The sequence below is a fragment of the Stenella coeruleoalba genome (assembly GCF_951394435.1).
Source record: "Stenella coeruleoalba genome assembly, chromosome: 5".
Taxonomy (NCBI): domain Eukaryota; kingdom Metazoa; phylum Chordata; class Mammalia; order Artiodactyla; family Delphinidae; genus Stenella; species Stenella coeruleoalba.
Window position 1 is genome coordinate 25,925,697 of NC_137150.1, and position 25,661 is coordinate 25,951,357.

The 25,661-nt window shown below is 45.2% G+C and overlaps 1 protein-coding gene across 5 annotated transcripts in view; it reads right to left on the bottom strand.

Annotated features, from left to right (window-relative positions):
- Positions 1 to 25,661, bottom strand: part of ZBTB38 (zinc finger and BTB domain containing 38) — a 77,085-nt gene that overhangs the window by 23,924 nt on the left and 27,500 nt on the right. For 3 of the 5 annotated variants that reach the window (XM_079923211.1, XM_079923210.1, XM_079923213.1), the window contains one exon: positions 18,722 to 18,826. The gene's annotated coding sequence lies outside the window, so the exon portion shown is untranslated. The other 2 variants (XM_079923209.1, XM_079923212.1) reach the window with 2 other exon arrangements.

Sequence of the window (25,661 nt, forward strand, 5' to 3'; positions counted from 1 at the left end):
ATTTTCGATGGCGATATTCTTTTATTTCACAAGAAAGCCTCCCCTGGGATCTGCTTCGTCACCTCTCCTGTCTCTTTAGACTCCTGGCAGACCACATTTGCTCCTTTGCCCTCACACCAAGGTTTTGCGGGGATGAAGTCTTGAGACCTCCTCTCTCTTATTTTAAACTAGGAACCTAATGATAGGTCAGTTTGGTTATGATTTATTTTAGAGAACATTCTGATGTTTCAGTTTTTTGATTTAAAAGTCTTTTTAATTTATGTCTCAGTTTAATGGATTCATTAGGTTGTGGCTGATTCAGTAAAAAAAAATGTTTTTAATTTGGGTTCAGTCTGGGGTTTTGCACATTTATGTGCTGATTTTGGATTCTGGCTCAAGCTTCCACTGAAGTCCCTGATGAAAATTTTTGACAACTGTCAGAGGTAGTCAATTGTTCCGAGCTTTCCCCTTCCTGTTCCCGGGGGCCATCCTTTCTCCCCCTAAAGATATAGAGACATCTTTATCCTCAGAGGGTAGAGCAGGGCCCCTGCTTACACACTCCTGGGTTCAAACTCCAGTTCTGCCACTTAGTAGCTGTATGAATTTTAACAAGTTAATTAGCATCTCAAGACTTGGTTTTTTTTAATCTATAAAATGGATATAATAGTGCAACTTAATTCTTAATAGGATTAGAAGAGACAGTCCAGATAAAATGTAGTATCTCATTCTATTGCTCTTTTTCGCCCTGATAATTTCCCATGAAAATTCCAGAAAACAAAACAATTCCTACAACCCTTTTCTCTGGCCCACCTCATTATGATAATAGCAACCAATTTAACGCTTGTTGGTTGAAAGGATGTTGGAAGCAGGGATCATTTTGTAAGTGGGGATTTCCCTGGGGCTGAAGTGGAGAGATGAGTGGCCTGGAGAGTCCCCGGCTTCCAGGGCTTCCAGGGCTTCCAGGGAGCCCGGGCAACTTAGCTCTGGGCAGGCTGGACGGTTAGGAGCTATGGGGCTCAGGCCAGGCTGACCCCAAAAGGAGGGAAGTTAGAAGAACATAATCATGGAAGGTAAGTGCAAAAATAAATATTTAGCAAAATAAGGGACTGTGGGTAATTCATTAAGCATTCCTGTACTAAGGTCTTGGGAGAATATGTTAATATGGGTACAGAAATGTAATTGAAAGAACAAATACCTCACTTTTAAAGAACAGGTACATGCATCATGATGTAACAGAGTATCAACAGAGCCAAAAACTGTGCGTTAACAAATGCAAAATCGGTGACTCTTATTATTTGGGGGAGCCCTGCATGCCTTTATACATATTCCCCCAACCCCCTACCAACCCCACTGTGAAGGATAAGCAGAGAAGAGGCTGGGGTTCTGAACATCCAGAGAGAGCTTCTACCCTCGAGCGGCCTCTCTAGGGCCACAGGTTGCTCTTTCCAGTCTGGTAAAGGCACTGAGCAAGGCTGCCCTCGATCGTCATCTTAGCCCTGGATGAGATTATAACTCAGTTTCTTCCCACACAGAAATAGCAAGAACATGGATGTGGCTAGCCTCACCAGCATTAGGAGACAGGGTGGGGGAAGGCAAAGCATTTTTCAGCCCGAGTGCTCTGTTCCCTTCACACCTTCAATCTGTTCCATCCTCACCGCTTGGGGAAGGGGGCCTTTAAGCACCATAAGGTAAGTCATGCTCTGAGTGGCAATCAGTACCAGCAAGAAGGAGAGGGGGCAGGGCAGAGTCCTAGACCTGGAGACGTGAGGCCGGATGCAGGACACAGGGGGAAGGAGGCCAGAGGGGAAGCGGCTCGGGGCTCCCTCTTGAGGAGGCCTCTGTACTGATGCCCTCTATCCCCCGCCCCGGAAACAGGACCCTGGCTGTACTGTACCACAACTCTGGGAAGGTCCGGCTTACTGTGTCACTGAGCCTGTCCACTCTGCTCTCCCAGGTGTCATGGGCATAATAATAGGGTTAGAGTCATAAAAGTAAATTCCCCGGGCTTCCCTGGTGGCGCAGTGGTTGAGAGTCTGCCTGCCGACGCAGGGGACACGGGTTCGTGCCCCGGTTTGGGAAGATCCCGCGTGCTGCGAAGAGGCTGGGCCCGTGAGCCATGGCCGCTGAGCCTGCGCGTCCGGATCCTGTGCTCCGCAGTGGGAGAGGCCACAACAGTGAGAGGCCCGCGTACCGAAAAAAAAAAAAAAAAAGTAAATTCCCCAAGGCAGATCCTACCTCTGAAAGCAGGCAGCCCCTCTTCAAAACATGATCCCTAGACAGAGCCTTTCCCAGGCAGCAACTCTTTCAGGACTGTGTCCTGAGGTTCCTTTACATTTGATGACCAGAGTCCATTCCCAGTTCACAGAACCATGTCCACAAGATGGTGCTGAGTCCACACAAAGAGATGCTCTTGGGTCTTGAGTAACTGGGAATCTAGTCCGCCAAACCTTTCTCAAAATGTCAGATGACGGAGCCCCCTTCAAAATAAACAGACCTTGGGTGTTCTGGATAACAAAAAGCAAAGGGAGCAAGCTTCTCAGTGGAGCGCGCCTTCTAACGCCTTCCTAATTTGCCACAGATGGACTCTAGAGATTCTGCAGACCAGGGGTAAGGACCACTCCACCCAGTGTGGGAATTTCCTCCTTAGGGGAGCAGTCCTCACGGGGAGCCCTCAGCTGTCAACTCTGCCACGCGACAGCCCTTGGAAGGTTTGCATGTCCCTTTCCTGCGCTAAGCATCTCCCATTCCTTCAACTATGCCCTAGCAAAGAGAATTTTATAGGATGAGGAACTTTAGATTGTTTAGTCCAATGCTCCTATTTTAGATATGAGAAAATGGAAGGATGGAGAAGTAGAATGACTTGCCTAAGGTCTCATGGTGTGACCAAAACAGGTTTCCACACTTCTGGCTCCGCACGCCTTAAAATGCACCATACTCCTCAACTGGCAGCTGCTGGGACCCGCTCACTGACAGCAGGACTTTACAAAGCACCTGACCTCCCTAAGCCTCAGTCTCTTCACATATAAAATGGAGCAAATCATACACACCTCCTGGGGTGCTGGGGGGATTCAACGAGTATAGGAACACCCAGTCAGTGCAAGTGAACAGCACATGGTACGTGCGCGATAACTGATTTTATTTATAATATACAGAATTTTATTTTGGCATGGAGTTCTTCTTTCTGTCCTCGTGTTCTTCCTCTTTGGCTTGCCAACTTCCAGGACTGAATTTTTTTAACTGATACTCAAAAACTCACTTATTCGGGTCAAATTGAATGGTGTTCACTTGGTCCATTATCTCTAATCTGTTGGAATATTTTAGAACAGTTCCATCTTAAAATATACCTACTGATTCCTGAAAAATGATATGCTGACTCCCGCTCCAGGAACTTTCAGATAAGTTTAGGGTGGTGACGTCTGTGACAAAAAAGCTGTTTGCTATGCTCTCCTCTGGAGAGTGGCAGAATGGGATTCAAGTTCAGAACTGTTATACCAATGACGACTTAGAAAATATTCTTCAGTCTATTAGAATAAAAGAGATAAAGCCGCGGCTTCATCTTTAAAGAGGAAGGAGGTTGAAGCCACACAGTCACGAAGTCACCTTGACCCTGTGAAGAGAAACTCCGGCGTCTTAATACATTAATATGTTTGGAATGGAGATGCTAGGACCTCAGGGTAGGTGAGCTTTTGCTCTGAGACCCAGAAAACCTCAGAGCTGCTGGGGGTGAAATTGCTGGGAATAACCTACGAGTAAAAGAACAAGACATCAAGCCCCTGGAGCTGATCTGTGGTCTCTGGGTTGGTCCTTGGTTACAGGTGACCCAACGCAAAACCCTGACCATTACATTCTCTCAGCTCCATTGTATCAATAAGCACAGCAAGACTCTAATTTCCAACCATCCTTCTCCTTCCACATTCTCCCTAACTAGCCTGGGCCACTTGTTTTTACCCATCCCAGCATCCTCAGACCCTGCCGCACCGGGGAATTCAGCCAGCCCGCAGCTGTTCCAGTGCCCATATCCGCTCACCCAGAAAAACACCGCCTTCCCTGTCCTGACTGTTCCCAAACGCAGCACAGAGACAAGAACTCCTCCCCTTAGTCCTGGTTAGCCCTACATCATTTACAAATCACTTTCATACACACCATCTCCTCTCCTTTCTCATAACACCCCTGTGGGCTGTGAAATAATATTTCCATTTCAAAGATGAAGATGCTAATGCTCAGAAAAATTAAGCCAAAATCCCAACACCACGTGGCCTGTAACTGGCAAGGCTGGGTTTTCAACCCTGATCTTGTGACTCTGGGTCACAACTTCCTTCCAGCACACTTAAAAGGAAGACTATATTTATGCGATTCCAAATGTTAGTAAACATAAACCACCATCTCATTTATGATTGATACGTTTAGTGGTTGTGTCTTTTCTATGCCAAATTCAGCATCGAATGTGTACTTGCCACTCAAAAAACTACACATTAGCTATTTTTGCCAATAAAACCAGTTTTTCCTGATCAGTCGATATACCAGACATACTGCTGACCAAGTGGTCATCTACACCTTCCCCTTCATATTCTCTGCCATTCTGCATTACCTGACCACACAGCATCTTGTTTAATTCATTCTGTAAAGTGGGAATGATACCTGAGATGATTACCATGGGAGTTAAATGAGGCAATGACTACAGAGACCTCGGCTAGCAAGTGTTCACTTAATGGTATTACATACTACTACCACCACCACTACTGCTACAACTTCATTACGTTCATTAAAACCAAGTAGTTTTGTTTTCTAAAAAGTGCCTGATGAACCAGAAGGCAGCGTGGATACAATGATTCAGAGAAACAGAAAAATGATTTTGTCTCCTCGGCCTTGTTTAATCCTTTCTTTCTTTCCCTTTTCAGCAGCCTCCTGGAGCCCACAGTCCAATGGAGGAGACAAGACATGCAGACCAACAGCTCCTCCATGATGATGGCAGTGCTCTAGTGAGCACACCCAGGGTTCTGGAGCAGGCAGCCTTAGGCTGGGTTTGCGGAAGGAGAGTCAGGGAGGGTGAGGTGGAACTGAGTCTTGAGAGATATGGAGCATTTTTTTGGAATCCAAGAGGGAAAAAGGCATTCTATTCTAGGGAAAGGTCAAGCAACGGCAAAGAAACAGGAAATGGAATGACGCGTCTGGGGAAGGGCAAGGAGGTGGGATGTCTGTGGCATGGGGTGTGTGGGCAGGGCTGGGTGGGAGATGGAGGGCGAGAGACTGGCAGGGACCCAGTCGTGAAGAAAGCATCGACTTTGGACCTGATCCTCTAGCCCAGTAGGTCTCAACCCTTACCTGCACATTGGAATCACCTATGGGAACCTGAAAACATACCAACAGTTGGGCTCCAACTCGAGATTCTGGTTTGTTTGGTCTTGGGTGGATGCTAGGTATTGGGATTAAAAAGAGAAACAAACAACTCTCCAGGTGATTCTAACGTGCAGCCTGCACAACGGTGAGTCATTTACGAGATGTGAAGCAAGAATCATTTGACACATTTGCAGACACGTCACTCTGGGAAGAGTTTGATGAGAAGGATGCCTGGAGGGGATCTAGAAAGAAGGTAAGGAGACAGGTGGGGATGACAAGGAGAGAAAGAAGTGAAAGCTATTTGGATGGAAGCATCAACTAGTTGGACCTTGGAGGAGAAAGAAAGAGGGAAGAATGAAGGTTGACACACCGGTTCTGTTGCCTACACGTGCCATTAACAGGTAAGGAACCAGACCAAAGAGCTGGTTTGGAAAGAGGATGAGGTCTGTGTTCCCTCTGAGGAGCCTGTGGAAGACGCAGCTGGCACTCTCCAACAACGGGCCTCCATGACGGACTTTGATGATGAAAGGAAGCTGGGCTGAAGGTTCAGCTGTGCAGTGCACTGACACACAGGAGGTGGCTGCACACACAAGCATGGACAATGCCCAAGGAAAGCGGGTAAAAGGGAAATAGGGCAAAAGGAGGAACTCGAGGACTACCAATACTGAGAGGGTAAATGGCTCTATCAGATCACCTGGAGGATCTTACTAAAAATTCAGTTTCCTGGTGCCACCCCAGACTGACTGCATCGGAACAGCCACAGGGTAAGACCCGAGGAACTGATTTTTCACAAGTTCCCAGGCACTTCTGAATCAAGGCTAGGCTTGACACTGTATCCATTTCCAAACACTGCCGTAACAAACTACCACAAACCTGGGGACTTAACACAAGAGAAATTTATTCTCTCACAGTTCTGGAGGCCAGAAGTCCAAAATCAAGGTGTTGGCAGGGCTGAGCTCTCTCTGAAGGCTCCAGGGAGGAGAGTCCTTCCTTGACTCTTCCAGCTTATGATGGTTCCAGGGTTCCTTGGCTTGTGGCTGCATAACTCCAATCTCTACCTTCATCTTCACATGGCCCTCTCCTCTTTATGTGTCCCTCTTCTGTGTGTCTCTTATAAGGACACTTGTCATTGGATTCAGGGCCCACCTGATAACCCAGGATGAACTCATCTCAAGAGCCTTAAAAAATTTCCATCTGCAAAGACCTTTTATTCCAAAAAAGGTCACATTCACAGCTTTGGGGATTTAGATGTAGCTTTGGGGATTTAGACATAACTTCTGGGAGGCTACCAGACGCCACAGCAATAACTCATCTGGGTGGATGGGAGAGGGGACTGGGGGCCAGATCTCCAAGCTAAGTTCCCCAACAGTGGCAGGAAGAGGTGGAAGAAAGAAAGAGAGAGCCATTTCAGGAACTGCTAAGTATACAGTTCCACTTCCGAGTCTCATGTAGCCCTAAGGAGCCCAGGCCACTAAGTGTCCAGTGCCTCAGGCCATCTGAAAGTACAGTACAGAAAGGAAAAAAATCACCACAATCATAAATTAACAAAATACTAGACCACATTACCCTCAAAATACAGGCGAGAGCTTTGAGGGGCTGAAAAGGCTTTTAGTTAATTCACTTCCTAAACTAAATGAATTTGATATGAAGCTAGGATTTCATCTCTAAGGTACTGTGGCCATTTTCTCCTCACCACCTTAGTAGTTTCCGGTCCAAACAATATGCCACCATGGCAGCATGGGATCGGTTATTTCTACTTTTCAAAATGTTTCTTAGAAGCAGGCAATACTCTCGGTCACCAACATTAAAAAACGTTCAGTGGGCTTCCCTGGCGGCGCAGTGGTTGAGAGTCCGCCTGCCGATGCAGGGGACACGGGTTCGTGCCCCGGTCCGGGAAGATCCCACATGCCGCGGAGCGGCTGGGCCCGTGAGCCATGGCCGCTGAGCCTGCGCGTCCGGAGCCTGTGCTCCGCAACGGGAGAGGCCACAACAGTGAGAGGCCCGCGTACCGCAAAAAAACAAACAAACAAACAAAAAAACGTTCAGCTATACCTCCCTTCTCATCACCTACCAGGGTCCCAAAATCTTCACTGAGACTGGCTTGCCCCTCATTTTTACACCGATATATGTTCTACCTTTAAAGTTCTACATTTTTCTATTTGTGTCGGCTCCCTGATGCACAAAGGTTGTCTGTCCTCTAATATAGGAATTTTCCCTTCTTGGCAACAGGGTTTGCATGGCCAGAAGGTCAACAGGGTTGGGGGAGGAATCAGGTACTTTGTTGAGGTTAAGGTCACAGCCAGGGGACTGAAGCCTTCAGAATCAGATTCTTAGTGTGGTCAAAACCACCCCGTCATACATCCCTACTGTATAATGTCAAAGGCACATCCCTCCCCAGCATCCACCCCTAAGACTGTCCCAAAGTACCGCCTAGTTAGCAAGTCCACAGGGACCAATCTCTATGCAAGCCTGTGTCTGTACTTCACCACGGTGTCTAGAGCAGTGCTCCCCAAACATCAGTGCACAGGAGTGAGCTGGGGATCATGGGAAGTGCATTTTCTGACACAGTGGGTTATGTATGTGTGGTCCATCTTCCTTTATGTCAGGGTGCTGGTGGCAGAGGTACACAACCAAGTCTCAGGTTTAAGGAAACCAAGTTTCCGTATCCACTGGGGAAATGACAAGAGTTATAATGGTGGAGATGATGCCAGTGACAATAAAAGCTAATGTTTACTGAGCACTTTCTACATGCCAGGCCCTGTGCTAAGTGCTTTGCAGGCATTATGACTCACTTAGCGCCAAGAGAGCTGACGAAAACGAGAGTGATTAAAAGCTGTTAAAAAAAAGGGAAGACGTTATAAATTCCAGGATGTGCGGAAGGTCAACAGAGTGTCAACAGAGAGAGAGGACAATTCTCACATTGTCCCAGCCCAGGACGAGTTAGGAAGTTGCTAACTGCCTGATATTTCAGAAAGCATCCTTGGGCCAAGAGGTCAATATCAGAGACCAGGTATATCAAGATATGCCCGCTGTCCTCTGCTGTCACCCCATGGCCCAGTGCCATCCAGGTTAGCCTCTGCAGGCCTGGCTCCATTCAGCTGCCCTGGGAGTGACATGGCCGGGTAAGGCGGGGCTTCCACTGGTGGGTCCTTTCTGTTCCGTCCTGAAATGGGCACACTGAGCGCTGGGCAGCTTAGTCAAGGCTGCTCTGTCTGATGCCTCTCCAGATGTCCTCCGACATACAAGCTGTGTTCTGCTGCTGCAAATCACTTTGCCTGTATGACATGGACACACTTCATATCCAGAGTAGCTCCTTTATTTGCTGTGACGTGGAGAAGGTTCAACAGCCATGAATTTTTCTTGGGCTGGGTCTCGGAGAGCTCCACGCCCAATGCTCTGCAGGAAGACTGGGCAAGCTGCCACTGAGGAAACCCAGCCTGGTGGATGGAGTCAGATGATGTAGCTCTGTAACTGCCGTGCAGAGCAGCAGCCCAGAAGCTGAACTCGGCCTGCAGACCCGTTTCATTCAACCCCAGAGTATTTTAAAATGTTTTAATGCCCTCCAGTTTGCCATGATCTAACCATTCTTATCTTCCTATACCCAGCCCACGTCGAACATTTATATTACCCTCCTGTCCCTGGATGTATCTGAATTTTAGACCCTAAACTATAACATAAGGATAGATCACTTAAGCCTGTAATATATCAACCTCCACACAGTGATTCCCAGCCCTCCTAAAATATAAATGGTGAGATATCAGTATTCAAGCTTCCAAAACTACCAAAGTACTCCATCTTCATGAAGAAGGGGTGGTGAGAAGCCTTAACACGGAATACATTTGGGTCACATAATATTTCTTCAGGATCCCTCCAGTTTGTTCATTCCCATGTGGGAAATTTCCTACTGCACCCTGGGGGACAAAGGGGCAGGTATCAAACTCTCCACTTTGCTTCAAAGTCAAATTTTAAAAAAATATTTATTTATTTTTTTGGCTGTGCCGCACGGCTTGCAGGATCTTAGTTCCCGACCAGGGATTGAACCCGGGTCACGGCAGTAAAAGCACCGAGTCCTAACCACTGGACCGCCAGGGAATTCCCTAAAATCATTTTAATGATACAGTCTGCTCAGGCTTCGAGAAGGAGATGATAACTCCTAATCAGCCCTCCACAGAATCAGACTCTCACTCTCAGAGGCACCCAGCTCTCCATTTTAATAGAGCGTTCGGTTCCACAGTCATCGTACGCAGGTGATGTAATAAGGGAGGCAATAACTGCTGAGAATGCATAGCGGCTTAGCGGGTCAGGGTATTCTGAATTGATATCATGCCCCATCACAGCGTCACAGAGACAACAAGAAGTCTAGAAACTAGATCACAGAAATGGAGCCTGGAGGTCAAATAATGGGGTCAACACAATAGAGCATACCCAGCAAGATCACAAGTGTCCTCGGGGAATCTCAGAGAAGCATTCCATGGGACAATGGCGGTCAAGCCCAGGAAGCAAACCCCGCTCTAGAGACGTCGAGGGGGCTGGTGCAGAGCCGACCCACTTGGTCTGGGGAGCGGTCTAAGCATCTGTCATGCTGGGGGGACCTCCTGGAGAAGAGCTGCTGATGCTTTTTTTTTTTTAAAGCTATACTTTATTCTTTTATTTTATTTCCTTCTTGGCCACGCCATGCAGCATGCAGGATTTCAGTTCCCAGACCAGGGATCCCACCCACGCCCCCTGCAGTGGAAGCAAGGACTCTTAACCACTGGACCGCCAGGGAGGTCCCGAGCCTCTGGTGTTCTTGCCCAGCTCTGCCATGCCTCTTCCCCACCATCAACAGACAGCCCCACATTCACAGTGGTTCCCCACCTGGATCCAGACACAAAATGCCAAGGCACAGAGACCACTTTTATAGACCTGGGCTCCCAGATATTTAGTTGAGTCCACGTACATACTTTCCTTGCACACACATTTCCTTCTCTTCTGTTTTCCACAATCCTTCCTCCCATGTTTTCCATCACTTCTCTTCCACCTCCCACTTTTCCAGTTTGAAGCCACTGCTGGCAATACCGCAATCTCTGGAAAGAGGCCAGCCATGACAGCACAGATCTCTGAGGCAGCATGGGATTGTGAAAGTCACCGCAAACTAGGATTCAGGAGATGCAGGTGACCGGCAGGGCCGTCAGGCAAGCCCACCGGCCAGTCTGACGTACAATCAGAGGCAAAGAAGCTTTTCTGTACTGCGGAAATGCTACAAAAACTCTGGCCAGACACACAAATGGATGCACGATGGTTTAGACAAAAGAAACTGACTGGGGAAAACTGCTGGGCGGGGATGGGGGGCGGGGGGGGGCAGGGAAGAGTACGAAAGGAACTAAGTTCCAGTTGACTTTTGCCAATTTTACCCCCAAAGAAATTTGATTAAAACTAAATGAAGGTTTCTGGCAGTAGATATCCAAATAGTTCCCCTGCTCACCTGTTTCAGAGTGAAATTATCTGGGGGTGAGGGGAACAGGGAGCAATTATATCAATAAATATGTTGTCTGCATTTAAAAAAAAGTAAAATTCCCCGAACAAACGCAAACCCACTGTAGATAAAAACCCACAATAGACTGTTTAGAAAAATTATGCTTTAGATACACTGATCTAAAAAAAAAAAAAAAACATCTAAAGAACAGGCTGTTCTGTAGAACAGCTCGAGTTTCTGCCTGTGCTTTCATTTTAGAAAACAAATGCTCATAGACTCCACAGGGGGAGGAGTTTAACACAGGGATTCAAACTCACAGAAAATGGCCACCGGGTTTTAGAAACCTGAACGCAACAAACAGGGGCACTCTGGGGACCTTCTGGGAACACAGGGCACTTACCTTTCACAAGAGTCATTGTCTAAAGGCAGATATAGCCTCTTTTTCCGAACAGCAACATAAATCATGGCCTCCAAAGTATTTGTTTGCTGAACGCCACAATGACTAATCACCCGACTTTTATTTTCCTCCCTGAGTCAGGAAACCTCATGGGGGGAAAAATAGGTCATGTTTAATGGAAGGTAGCTGCTAGGATTGGATGTAAGACTCCCGTTTAAGATTCGTAAAAGAGAAACAATTAAAGGCCTCGAAAAGTATTTCCTAAAATAGAGAGACGCGCAAATCATATTGGAAATGCCTATCATTAAATAGAAAAGAAAGTCTTAACACAGATCATTCGAACATGGTACAAAGCTCCTGAGTGGTTTCCTGAAAAAACGTCAAAAAACAAAGATGAACATTAAGAATATTAAATAGACAACAAAACAAGGTAAGAACTCACTTCGCAGTGCATATTCATTTAGAGAAAAACACGTTCTCCCAGGCAATTTCTGAGAGAACATTTCACTCTTTTTCTGTGCAAAAAGTCAACTTGCAGGGTACAGGGGCTAAAGGAACTCCAGAATTGCTAGACCTTGACAGGAAAAACTTTAAAGGTCAGGCTTTTTCTTTTTTTTTTTTTTTAAACCTGATTTAGCACAGCACCCGGGGTAGGCCAGTTCTCTAACATCTGAGAAAAACCCCATTCGGGGCTTCATTTCACTGCCACGTCATCCCTTTTTCCATGTATCCCAGCGCCTTCTGCTTCCTCAAAGTGGTCCTCCCACCCCTTCCCGTTTTAAAGCAAAGGTGGAACGTGCATTAGTGCAAAGGAAAGGGCAGAACACACAACAGGAGGAATCGGCAGCAGGCACCCGGGACGCAGCTGCTACGACTGGCTACTGCCTACCCCCATGAGCACCAAAGGCCACCTGAGACCCCGGCACCCCTGCTCTCCGAGTTCGGGTCAAGGACCACAAGACCAGAATAAATAGGCCTACGCAGGGACAGACCAGAATGCCGAGTAGGTTTTGGAAACAGAAAATCCTCACTTTGGTCTAGAAGCGAATCAGCATTCCATCAGAACTAATCAGAAATCTCCATGCTTGGATGAAAAACGCTTATACGTTTGGGGAGACTGACTCTGAACGCCAGTCTCTCTTGTCTGGGAAGATAATAAATTCAGCTTTGTTTTTACTGAATCGCTGGTCTTATTATCTAGTGGTAATCAACTCTGCAAATAGTCAGAAGTTGTTCTAACACACGAACAGGAAAACTAACACAAACAAAACGGGACCTAGAAACAACATCCAACTCACAAAGCAGGAAGTGGCAGCTCCTATCTATCTCACCTGGCACAAAGCCGGCCTTCAGGGGTTACTGAAATAACCCCAGGATGTCCCTGTAGCATTTGTACAGCCACTGGATTTCTCGTGACAACGGGGCACCCTGTGATGAACACGCACATAGGCGTGGCCAGCAACGTGGGGTGTGTGAGCTGGGTCTTCCTCTTCATACTCCCTGAGAAAATGTTTCATTCCTCTTGAAACTACATTATTGTAGACCTTAGCAATTTTCATTTAAATAAGAGAGGGAAAGTGCTTTAAAAAACAGGAGACAGCCTTCTGCCTCTCCCAGATTAAAAAGAAATGTTCTTCATTATCTTAGTTGACAAGAAGCCCAGGGCTTCGATGGGTCAGAAAGTGTGCACCGTAGTGTCCTTTTAGCAATGTCTGTGAGAAGCCCAGCAGGCATGATAGGCTGCTCTCCCCAACAGAATAGTTGTGGAGTGCCAGTGCCTCCTTAGGCTTTGCTTACTGACTGCCACCTCCTGCTCTCCTGATAATCTGCCTTAGGACAGGACCTACCTGTTTCTGCAGACAGCGTACTGGACGGGCAAGGGACACTGGCTTCTGTTCCCAGTTTGCCACTAGCGGTGTGACCCTGAGCAAATCCTATGACTTCCCTGCACTTCCGTTCCCTTATCTGGAATGCAAAGAGGTTGGGCTAGTTTCTAAGGTTCTTCCTAGCCATAAAATTTCAAACCGTGATTCCCTACCTCCCATTTTGTCACCTTTTGATTGATTGCCAGCCAGTAAAAATCCTTATTTTCTCCAAAGCAGACAATGTCTCTCACTCTTAAATTCATGCACTTTCCTCAAAAGCGTATGGGGTAAAGGCAGAACCTGAGGTCTGGCCAGTACTAGTATCCCTTTGCGGACAGTCGGAGGAAGATCTGCAATCCGGGACCCCTGGCATGCCTCAGACGTGAAGTTGCCATATGCTCGCTTCAGCACCTCTGTTTAGGGGCCTTTGCCATCACTGAGCCAAACCTTCTCCAGTTACAGCTGAGGAGATCAAGCCTGCAAAGTTACGTGACTTTCTTTCCCAAGGTTGCACAGTGGGTCACGGGAAGAACTGCCAAGCCTCCAGTCCTGTCTCATACACGGTGGTCTTTTGACCTCTCCCCAGACCCCCTCTGCAGGCCTCTGGGCTCCTTCCCTGGCCCCCTGTAGACTTCCTCAGGGTCTCAGAGGGTAATCAACAAACACTTATTGTGCACCTCCGGGCAATCCCCTAAGGAACTGTTTTAAACTTTCGAAGTGACAGAGCGACTCTGGGAACACTTAGCCCCACACAGGGACCGGCACAGCTATAGCAAGACACAAATCTTGATCTTATCAGTGCAGAAATCCATTGGTGTTTTCACTCTAAAAGAAAAGCCTGCAGTAGCACTTGGATGGTAGATAAGAATAGGTGACAAAGATAGGGAGGGCCCACGAGGGTGGAGTCCTGATCTGGTACCTGGCACATAGTTTATATTTGTTGAACTAACTCAAGTTTGCACATTACCTTTGTCCACTTGCTTCTTGTCAAAAATTCTGAGGTTACTGTAATACCAGGGACAAGGGTCTCTAAGCCACAATCAGGAACAATGATCTATTTCATAGTCTCACTATGTGGGGTGTGGAGAGAGGGGGCTGGACTTTGGAGCCAGATAAGAGCCCAGGGCGCGAAAATCTCATCTCTACAACATCTGCCGCATTACTGAACCTCTTTGCCTCAATTTCTACCACACCGGGTTATGTGGAGATTCTAATAAGATGGCTGAGATAATGCATATAAGGTATAGAATGGACTTCATGAAATTCAGTTCTGTCTTCTCTCCTCAAGGGCTATTGGTATAGACGGAGAAACCCTGATTCTAGGCAAGGCTCCAGGACATTGGCATCCTGTTCCAAAAGAAGCAAACCATCAATGGAATGCCGACAACAGTTATAAAATGACTCAGTATTGTTTTTTAATAAACATATCCCCACTGAGTCATCTGATTTGTAAATTACGTACAAGGAACGTAAAGTGCAATTTAATATACACAAGTCAAATATGTTTTATATTCTCCATACATAGCTTAACACCAAGCATGTTTATATGTCTCAATCCTTTCCTGTGAATAAGCAAAGAAGAGAGCTGGGACTAGGAGGGGAAAAAAGGATAAATTATTCTCTCATCTATAAAATGAGGTCGGGAACAATGTGAACTAAAAATTATATGATTCCAAGATGCGGAGAACAAAGGATATATAATGACACAGATGTTTATCAACCAGAAGACACAGAGTCAGATAGACAAATGCATCAAAATATTTTAATGGCGTGATTGTGCACCGTTACTGCCATTAAATATATTATTGGTAACAACATTTAAAGTTACGCTGGTTTTGCAAACTCTGGGCATAGCGACAGGGTGTCACCACTTACTCTGCAGGGAAAAGAAGATGATTTGGGGGCTGTATGTCACCCAGTACTGCCGTGGATATACCGTGGATGGCGATAGTGAGGTGCGATAAGACCACCGTTCCTTCACATCTGGGATCCATGTGTTTTTATCTCATTGCAAATATAATCCGTAAACATGAATAACACAAATGTAAGAATTTCGAGCACAGGCATATCTTCATGGAATTGAAATCAGCCTATCAAGTCTCAGGTTTACACCCTTGCTCTGCTTCCTAGAAACTGGCATTTGTTAACCTTCATCACAGCAGTGCTTGTTTAAAATGAAGATTCTCAGGGGTCCCACCTGAAATTTACTGAATTCGAATCTCTGTGCTAGGGACCTGGGAACCTACATTTTAATAAATTCCCCAAGTGGATTCTTATCCGTACTAAACTACTGGTCACTTGAACTCTCACAGGATAGGTTAGCTATCGTGGGAGGTATGCTCTTTCCATGACAAAACTAAGGCTTTGTGTATAGATGAATATTATGCAAAAATATATATACCTAAAAAAAGTTTTAAGGGGAAGGGAATCAGCATTTATTAATTGCCTACTATAGTATAGATCCTGAGCAAATTATATATTACTCAATCTTCAAAATAATCCTATTTGAGTTATGGATGGAAAAAGTTAGGCTTAGAGAGTAACTTTTCTGAAGTCACAACCCTGGAAAATGGCCCAGCTAGGTTGTGAAACTAGATTTATCTGACCCCAGCCTTCTCATTCCATTGTACTAAGCTCATATGCCCATGAAAACACACACACACTCTCACTTACACACACACACACACACACACACACACACACACTCTCTCTCTCTCTCTCTCTCTCTCTCTCTCTCTCTCTCTCATGTCATACAACAGCCATATGGTAAAAGGCAAAATACAAATTTAATTACTGTTAGAAACCTTTGCGTCAACAGAAATGTAGTTTTTAAAAAGCTTTCTATCAACGGATCGTCTTTGGTCAATCTGTTGACAACAGAATAAAGTGGATGACTACCATTAAAACCACATTTAACAGCCTGAATTTTAGTAATCAGAAATGTGTTTGGGGGCTTGCGAGGATCAAATTTAACAGTGACTCTTCATTTGCGCAAGCTACGAATTTTTTGCAAATGAAACCACTTGATATTCATTCTGCAAGGAAAACACCAACAAAGGAAAGGAGAACACCAACAAACGTGTGATCTAGCGCTTGTCAAACCAATGGCCCTCCTGGGCCTCAACCCTCCTCCTCCTGTGTCTAACACTCCAGGCTCCCTCCTCTGGGAAACACCCTGCTCTGGCTTCTGGAGCCCTGTTCTCTTGTTCTTCCTCACTCTCTTTTTTTTTGCGGTATGCGGGCCTCTCACTGCTGTGGCCTCTCACTGCTGTGGCCTCTCCCGTGGCGGAGCACAGGCTCCGGACGCGCAGGCTCAGCGGCCATGGCTCACGGGCCCAGCCGCTCCGCAGCATGTGGGATCTTCCCGGATCGGGGCACGAAACGGTGTCCCCTGCATCGGCAGGCGGACTCTCAACCACTGCGCCACCAGGGAAGCCCTTCTTCCTCACTCTCTTGCCTGACTTTTCTCTAGGTCCTCCCTGGGTCCTTCTTTTCTCATAAGGCTCCACCCTCAAGCTTTGCTTCCCTAGAGTCTCCCACCGGAAAAATCTCCTCTCTCACCTCTCGACTTTTTCTCACAACCCAGTGTCTCCCAAACTAGCCCTGGCCTTCCTCCGGGGTACAAAGTCGCTGATCGTCTGGGGGACATCATACCTCAACACTTCAAACTCAGCCCCTCTAAAATGCAGCCCCTCACCTCCCTCCAAGTATCTTCATGGGTGCCGCTGCTTTGGAAATCTCAGTGTCAACTTTAGCTACTTCTTCTCTACTCAAGATTTCCAATTGAGTAGATTGGAAATCAGATAACAGATTGTGTCAATTTTTCCCTTCGTGTCTGTTCCTTTCCTGTTTCACTGCTATCACCCATTTCCGGTCTTCCCTGAGTTCCCCCCAACCCTGCCTTTTCCTTGGTGGACTGTGGTCCTTGTCTTAATTGGTCTCCCTGTCTCTGGTTTCTGCCCTGCCTTTCCTTCCGATCTCATAGTAGGTACTCGATAAGTATTCGCTGTAACATTTATAGAACTCCTAGAAGTTTGCAAAGCACATTCATACTCAACATCTCCTTTTGGAGTTTCAAACGTTTTCCACTTGGAGCTTAAGTTTATTACAAGTAGCATTCAAGGCTTACAGCCTGATTTCTGTTACTTAATGCAATCACTGGAGCTACCTCTAACTTTGTACCTTGTAAATTAAAGTAGCTCTTAAATTGCTTTACTTCTGAACATTCAGTGTCTTGTGCGGCCTACAAGCTAAAAGAGGAGAGCATTTCAAGTCAAGGAAAGCCCCCTCGCCAAACTGCTTTTTCCTCTGCCGATAGGTTAAGTGGACAAAGAAAAGGCCTCTATGTAAAGGTGACAGTAACAGCAGAATCAAAAAATTAAAAGAAATTCCTTTCTGAAGATTTTAAGATTTTAAAAAAGATTTTCCTACTTATCCAGTTGGAATCCTATTTATGGGTTAATCTCCAACATCCTTGCAGCCAATATTCTAGCATGTTAACAGGAAAATTCTAATAGTTGAACGATAATTCCTTGCTAAGAGAATGCGCATGACTGTTATCATGACTGTAAAAACACAGTCATATGTTTGGTCTTGAATACCCAAGTAAGTGCCTTGTAGGAGCTCAATAAACATTTGTTGCATGAACAAATAAACAAATGAATTCAGAGAAGCCCTTACTATTGTTTATAAATTAAAAGCGTATGTATTCACAAGTGGATGGAAAGGTATGTTACATTTGAATAAAATGAAAACTTGCATTGAAGGGCCAGAAGTATGATGTATCAACTACTCTGGTCTCTTCCGGATCCGCTCCAACTGACTGCCGGGGAAGCAGGTGAAGGGGGGAGAAGCTAATGTCAGGCATTGCCCACCTGACTCCACCTCTCTGGAGTTAAGGTTATAAGCTCCTAGAGGGCAAGCACTTTCCCTTGAACTTCACGGCGCTAGCATTGTGCTTTACATACCGAATGTGCATCCTAAGTGTGGTCTGAGATGCAAAGCCCTCTACGACCTGCCTGCATTTTCACATTTCAAGCCTTCACATCTCTTCTTCCTTACTTCACAGGGTTATTGTGAGGAGTGAGTAAAAACACAGCACTTAAAGCCCTTAACACACTGCCTTGCACTCACACACAAAAGTGCTTGATAAATGATAGTTGTTATTATCACTATCTGGGGCCCTGTCTATGCCTCAAAGGTGAAGTTTAGTGTTCTGGGCTGTCAATACTCATCTATGCAAACAGTGTGTGTCCTGGGGACAGGCTCTTCACGCTTGTATCCTCAGCGCCTAGCATGGTGGTCACCCTGCAGCAGGCCCAGAAGCCGACTGTATGACTGAGCGATCGAGATGCGAGCCCCAGGCCTTTCCCCACCCAGCCCACTGGGTCTCTCTGAAAAGTCATTTAACCTCTCTGGGCCTCAGTGACGTCTGTGGGTCCTTCCGGCCTGAAGAAGAGACCTACAGAACCTTCCACGACAGTCACTGACAGAACTGGAATGAGAAGCCCTTAGTTCCCCCTTCATGTCTCCTTAACAACAGCTCGCCTAAATGTCATTGTCACTTTGTAATCCCCAAACCTGGTGGATCGCTGGCAGCAAATCATAAGCTCCTTGGGAGTGGTTCAGTCCCTCAGAAAAAACATTTCCTATTTCACGTAGAGTACGGAGAGATGTAAATTCAGTTACCTCAGTTAGAACAGAGCAGGCTTAACAGAGTTAGTTTCTCGTGCTTTGGAAGAAATCACTTGGAAATCCTTGGTTCTGAGTCTTCCATCTCCAACGCATCGAGATCTAAAAAGAAGAAAAAAAGCAGTGTCCCATAACTGGGTGCCAGGACTGAATATATCAGCAACAAAAGTGATTGCAATTAGCCTGTGCACTGAACACCTACTGTAAGTAAAGCACTGGGCAAAGTGATTGACACATGCGACTTCATATAGTCCTCACAGGAGACATTCCCCCATTTTTACAGCTACATAAAGAGGCTCTGAAAGGTCACGGAATCTATTCAAGGTCACAGAGCTAGTTTATGTTAGACCTGGGACTTAAATGCAGGTTCAACTGATTCCAAACCCTGGGTTATTAACCTGTTAGTCAGGGTTTAGAAACTTTGACAGTGACCCACCATTTTTAAAAATCATATTATATAAAATGAAACCCCAAAGCCTAAAAAACAATGCTTACTCTTATTATGTGCAATGCACTCTGGTATTTTCTAGTCTACTCTATTATTTTTTATATTGCATTATATATTCTATATCTTCAAAAAAATCCGGTAGTAACCCACTAAACTGATTTCACAATCTTCTAATGGGTCTCCACTCTTGTTGGAAAAACACTACACTCAGAGATAGTACCTCACCAGAAGTTTCTCTGAAACCGCGGACTTAATCCTACGCTTTTTAACCATGAGAACCTGACCGAGCAGTTGAGCTTGATAATTAGGAGAAAACTCTTTAACCTTTAAAATATGTATAAAGCACCGTAATACGTATCATCCATAATGGATCCTGAGAAGAGATATTCAATTTGGGCCAAAGTCCAGAATGGAATTAGTCACTTACCTATAGCAGAGGAGTTATAAAGTGGCACCGCGGACAGACTAAAATCTCAGGTGATTTATAATATACCCTGCAAAGAAGTGGCTAACAGCGGGCGGTCATGTTGTACCAATAGAAGAGACTTAACTACTGCCGAAGTAGAAGGCTGAGATTGCAAGCCCCTGGGGGCAGGGCCCTGCCTTTGCACGTCCCCTTCAATTCCAGGGGCTCTGGTGTTCGACCAAGGAAATGCTCAGGTTCCCGATGGGTCAGGACCGGGGTCCGAGTCGCAGTCCCGGAGAGGGGAGATGCGGCTGTTAGCGCAGTTCCCAAGCCTGCTGGACTGGCGCCCGTCACGTCCCCAGCCCTTGGGTGCGCATTTGTCCCCGGCCCCCCGCCTTCCAGCACAGCCGCGCAGATGGGCCACTCGCTGCGGCGTAACGTGCCCGACCCTGCGGCTAGACCCCCTCCCCCAGGGCGCGGGCCCGGGCGTCCCGGCACCTGCGGGCGCCGGGTCGCCGTAGCAGCTCGGCTCTCCGACGTCCGCGAAGCTCCCAGCCCTGCGCCAGCGTTCCCCTGCCGGGTTTCGAGGCTCCCTCCTGAGAGAAGAGGGGGCGGGCCGGCCGCGTCTCGCCCACCCGCCCCGCATACGGCCCCTGCGGTGGCACTTACAGGGCTCGGCCGCTGCCCCGCGAGCGCGTTCCCCGGGGGTCCATGGCGCTTCCGGACCCGCGAGTCAGGCCGCGGCGTCTCGCAGCACCGCCCAGAAAATGGACGCCGGCGGCTCGGCTCGGCCGGCCCGGCCCGCCCCCGGCGTGGGGTTGGGGACGCAGCCTGGCCGGGAAGAGGGCTCCCCGGCCTTAGCCGCGGGCCGGATGTCGGAGCGTCAACGCGCCCAGGACCCGGCCTCGGGACGTACTACGACCCCGCGAGGCCTCAGGCCCAACCTGGGTGCGACTGGGGGCGGGGTGGGGGGAACCCACGACGGCCCCAAACGCCAGGAAGGGAGCAGCGGCCTCCGCCTCCCTCTCATGGGGGAGAACACAATTCAGAACCTGCCGCGAGGGCAGCCGAGTTAGGGGCTTTACGGCCACAGAGCCTAGTCACCATCAGAACCAGGCCTGGGTCCGCAGAGGGGTCCCTGGGTTCTGCAACCAGATTCCAGAGAACATCTAACCTTTGCACATTTAAGAGTCAGGCTTCAGAGAAGTCAACTGCAGTTTTAATTTAAATTCTCAGGAATCAAGTGTCACCTGCGCTTTCCCACGGCTGACAGGAGAGGCCTAGATTGATTTTCCTAACGTGCTATAAAAGCTAGTTCACGCAAAAGACCCGGGCCTCTGCCTGAAATAAAGCGCACTGACTGCCTGCTAGGATTTCTCGTCCAAGATTCAGGAACTGCTCATTGAGAAAGTATTTACTGAGGCCTGCCACAAACTCGCCCTGCGGAGGAGCTAACAGCCTAGTGCTCTAATGTACAGGTTTTGTTTGTTTTCTACAAAACCATCCATGTTCCCTGCCTTTTGGTAGTATGAGTCTTATTTTAAAAGTTTCTTTTGAAAAGATTCATTCCCAGGTTACAATTTATCAAGGATAAGAAGTAGGTTCTTTGCACGCCTTACATCCTGTTTTTAGCTTGGAATACAGCGTACACAATTCTGCATCCTAGTTCCTGATCACGTTTTAAGATTGTGATCATTCTGATGAATAAAGGAGATTCCAATATTGCATACAAAGCGGTTAAAACATTTTAATAATCACAGAGAAATATACTGACTTAAAGTCAAATTAAAGCATCATGTAATTTAAAAATAAAGACAGGGTTTTGAAGGTTGATAGACTGGGCAACCTGCACACACACGTACACTAGCAGGTCGCAACCTCCTCAAATCCAGTGCCCTTTATTCTTTCTCCGTGGGTCACGTTCAGAAAGAGCTATTCCACTAAACTGCATTTATTAACTGAGGATTCATCTTCGCACTTAAAAAAACCCAACAATCCTGCAATGTTTTTGTATACGTAATTGCCAATCAGCTACAAAACCTGAGCGAACACGTTGTTAATCATGGATTCCAAACTAAGGAAATCTGTGGTCTGATTGCAAGTTGATGTGTTTCCACTGAGGCTTTTGGGAAAACTAAGGCATAGGGATTAGGAACTTCTAGTTGGGAAGTGCCAGTATGAGGTGCTGTTCTCTGTGCTGCCCAGCGGTTGGAAGGTGGGAGGTGGAAGAGTGAGGCAATTTGGCCTTTGGATTCTGCCTGCCTGGGTTTAAAGCCCAGCTTTGTCAATTACAAAGCTACTCACTGCGTGACTTTAGGCAAATTATTTAACCTCCCTGAGCCTTGGCTTGCTCATCTGTAAAATGGGGCTGATTTTCATATTACGCTTACCTCATAGGGCTTTTTGACAGTTAAATGGGATAACACGCGTGAAGCATCTGCATACGGCTGTCGGTGCTCGAGGTCAAGTATTCAAAGTTCCTACCATCCAACCAGTAAGAATCGTAGTTCCCATATGTAAAGCAACTTTTATACCATGGAAATTTTCCATGGGTAGGCTGCCAGGGTCACATGGGGAGTGACATAAAGGGATTTTAAATATAGGTCTGACTTCACTTTCTGTGCTGCTAACATGTTTCAGGTGATACCTTGATCAGATGCTGTCAACAGCTTGCTAAGGGTGAAATCGGCTCTGGCTTTCCTAAGAGGCTTAGCAAGTGAATGGCTCCTTACATCCACTTTGGAATTCATAAACAGTGGCATTTCTTTCTCACTAGGGCCAAATGTTTCTCCAAAAGCGAGTAGATTTCCCCTAAATTGTTATTAATAACTAAAATATCACGGCAACAGTTTTAAACACCACAGCCTAAAACTTACATAATCAGACTGTCCTTCAAAATTTTCCACCCTTCCTCATAACCGGTCACAGATTCTCTCTCTTAATCATTCTTCTTAGTATGGGGAATTATCTGGAAATTTCCAAGAACGTCCCAACTTGTCATAATTTTATTCTTTTCTGTAAAAATGTATTCCTTTCAAAACAACTAAATGTGATATATTTTTATATCCTTATAATATTTGTCATTTCAATGCATTTGCAAATAAGAAAAAAATATCCTAAGACTTTTAAGATTCTCTCCTCTCTTAAATTTCTACTAGTTCTTCAACATCTCCACAGCATGGCCCCTGATCCTTTTCTAGCGGCCTTTTCTAGGAAGCTGTCCTTGATTTGTACCTCATTTCATTTAATCCCCACATGATTTCTGTTATGTTACAACTGCCTGTTTCAGCTTTCTGATTTAAGACTCTTGGCCAATTTATTTACTGCCCCCCTTCTTTCTCTTTTTTAAGGTTTCAATGTTATCATTACATAGGAAAAAATCTAAAGTGTGTCCCTTTGAAACCCACTTGCTTCCTTTGTTTCCCACCATGGGTTAGGAATCTGTAACTCGTTCTGCCTCCCATTCTTCACGCACTATTAATTTAATTTATTGTTTTACTTCTCTCTTCCCCTCATCCTGGGTACTCACCAAGTTCTGTCGCTTGGCTCCCTCTTATATGGCTGCTTCTCTCTTTCCCTTTAAGCATTTTAAGAAAGTCCCTGTCCAAATCATCTTCTCTAATCTCCACTGCATTCCTGAAAAGCGTCCTGTGATGTCGTGTTGAGAAGTCTACCAAGGGCCTTGCAGAGGCAGTGTGTAGAATGCAGGTGGCAGCTTCCCGCCCCTGGGAGCCAGGCAGGAAGTAGTAGGAACTGGGGCCTACAGGATCATTCATGTCCCACCTAAATGGGGAATGGGGTTGTCACTACCCAGCCCCAGACCAATTGTTGCCAGGTGGTAATGCCAGATCTGCAGAATTTTCCAATGAAGCCTAAATCAGGATTTTTATATAAAATATATTCTGTGTCTTGATCAGGTCTCTAGCTGTAATGACCATTTTACAGAAAGTCTCTGAGACAGAGGAACATGTAAAGCAGTTGGGGGACGGGTGGTGGGATGAAATGGGAGATTGGGATTGACATATATACACTAATATGTATAAAATAGATAACTAATAAGAACCTGCTGTATAAAAAATAAACAAATAAAATTAAATTTAAAAACAACAAAAAACAGCACCAAGGAATGTAATCTGAAATTTCCGATTTCGGGAAACTCTGTGAGTCAAATTGTTTCTTCAACAAAATTTTTATGACAATAGCAAGGATGAAAGAAAGAGAGGGAAGGAAACCTATAGATTAAGTGAAATTTAAGGGAACATTAATTGGACTGTATGGACCTCATTTGGAATTGTGCTTTGAACAAGTTTTTTTTTTTTTTTTTTTTTTTTAAATGACCTAACTGGACAAATCTGAATGCTGACTATGATATTTGAAGTTATTAAAGAATTATTGTTATTTTTTGGTGTGATAATGATGCTGTGGTTCTTTTTCTTTTTCTTCCTTTTTTTTTTTTTTTTATATAGCAAGTGTGTACATGTCAATCCCAAACTCCGTAACTCTCCCTACCCCAACCCTTCCTCCCTGGTAACTGTAAGTTCTCTGTGAGTCTGTTTCTGTTTTGTAAATAAGTTCATTTGTAAAGCAATATCATGTGGTTATTTTTCTTTCTTACTAATCAATATTTTTTTTAGGATTCCATATTTTTAAAACTTTTTATTTAGAACTATTTCAAAGTTATAGAAGAGTTGCAAGAATAGTACCAAAAAACTATATACACTCCAATCATATCTTTTTAGCTATTTTTATTCTTGAATCATTTGTAAGTTGCAAACATTCTCTTCCACACCTAAATACTTTAGCATTTATTTCCTCAAAAAAAAAAAAGCGTCTTCTCTTAGTATCCTTGTCTTTTAGAGAATCATACTAAAATATTTATCAATAAAGCGATAGGATCTGGGATTTGCTTTAAAATAATACAGGAGAGGATTTACATGAAACAAGATTGGCCAGCCACTGAGAACTGTTGAAGCTGGGCGAGGACTGTACAGGGGTTCATTAAACTAGCTTTTTCATATTGTACGCGTGTTTAAGATTTTCACGATAAAGTTTTAAAAGATTATGTTAATGAGAGACTTTAAAATGATATAAAATGCTTATGATATGATATTAAGTAAATAAAAAGAAGATACAAAATTGTCTATATTATCTCAACTATTAAAAAAATCGCCAGGCATAGATAAAGGACTGAAGGAATGCACGCCAAAATGTTAACATTCCGAATTAATTCAAAGTAGATATATATTACTTTTATAATTAGAAGTAAAAAATACAATTCAAAAAATAGAAAACAGAAAGTTGGCAATGGATTCAATTAAAATTCTTGTTAGAAGTCAAACAAAGTACATATATGGGTTGGACTGACCAATGGGCCCCCAGTTTGCAGCTTTTGTCTTAGAAAATGGGTCCGCAAACTACGTCCTACAGGCCAATTTTGCTTGTCACCTGTTTTTGTACAACCTTCAAGATGAGGATGGTTTTGACATCTTTAAATGACTGAAAAAATAAACCAATAGTAAAATAATATTTCATGACATGAAAATTAAATGAAATTCAAATTTCATTGTCCATAAGTGAAATTTTACTGGGACACAGGCACAGCCAATCATTTCTGTATCTATGGCACTATGTGTGTATATATATAAAATATATATAATTATTATTATACTTCATATTATATATTAGTATGTTTTTAATTTCATCAATAAAGAGTTCATAGAAATTTATTTTCTTTGTTGTTATATAAATACCTACATATCATCCTCACTTTTGCCTTGATCCACAGAGCCTAAAATATTTACTATCTGGCCCTTTACGGAAAAAGCCTGCCAACCTCTGGCTTAGAACTGGGCTTCCCACGTGACCTAAAAGCACCTTGGTTTAGCAGAAAGTGCACTGGACTGGGAGTTAGGCATGGCCACTTAACTCTCTGAGTGACCTGGAGAAATCAGAACTTCTCCAGGCCACAGTTCCCTCAATGACAGAATAAAGTGAGTCTAAGTTTCACACAGCAACTGAAGTCTGTGCTTCACGTTCCCGTAAGAGCTAAGCAAGAAGTACCGGCTGAGTAATATTCCATTGTA